Source organism: Elephantulus edwardii, unplaced genomic scaffold, assembly GCF_000299155.1.
Source record: "Elephantulus edwardii isolate Elephantulus edwardi_28Jun2011 unplaced genomic scaffold, EleEdw1.0 scaffold00031, whole genome shotgun sequence".
In the NCBI taxonomy this organism is placed as follows: Eukaryota; Metazoa; Chordata; class Mammalia; order Macroscelidea; family Macroscelididae; genus Elephantulus; species Elephantulus edwardii.
In genome coordinates, this window is record NW_006399781.1 from 17198964 (window position 1) to 17199602 (window position 639).

The following is a 639-nucleotide window of genomic DNA, read 5'->3' on the forward strand; positions in this document are numbered from 1 at the left end:
TAAAATACCCATCAGTATTTGGTCATCATCTGTAGAGATAGTCATAAAATACTTGGCTAATCTTAGCATTCTAGATCTGTAGAGATAGTCACAAAATACTTAGCTAACTTTAGCATTCTAAGACACAGAATTTTCAAGAGATTATAAATGGTCTGTTTAAAAGGATTTAGTTACATTATTTTGAGTGCTAGCAAATTCAAAATGTATATGTCAGGTACAGGCTGGAGACTTCCATTGAAGCCTCTTTGCATTCATAGATCAGGCAACAGGAAGACTCAGTCAAGAGAGGAGAGAGTTCTGCCAGTTTATCTCTTTATAATCTTCAGGTGGACCACGCCCTTAGTAAACTCCTCTTTTGACTGGTCAGTTGATAACATAAAATTTCATTATGAAAGATTATTTCATTACATTATACAGCAGAAAATAATTTTATATTTGGCTAGACTATTGGGAATATTAGCCTAGCAAAGTTGACACGTAAAATTACGATAGAGACAAACCCTTGTGTCGAGGGCTGACTCAATAGATCGCAGTGAGGGAGCTGCTCTGCTACGTACGAAACCCTGACCCAGAAGCAGGTGTAAAATGGTGCAACCACTGTGGGAGGCGGTATGGCACTTTCTCAAAAAGTTGCAAATA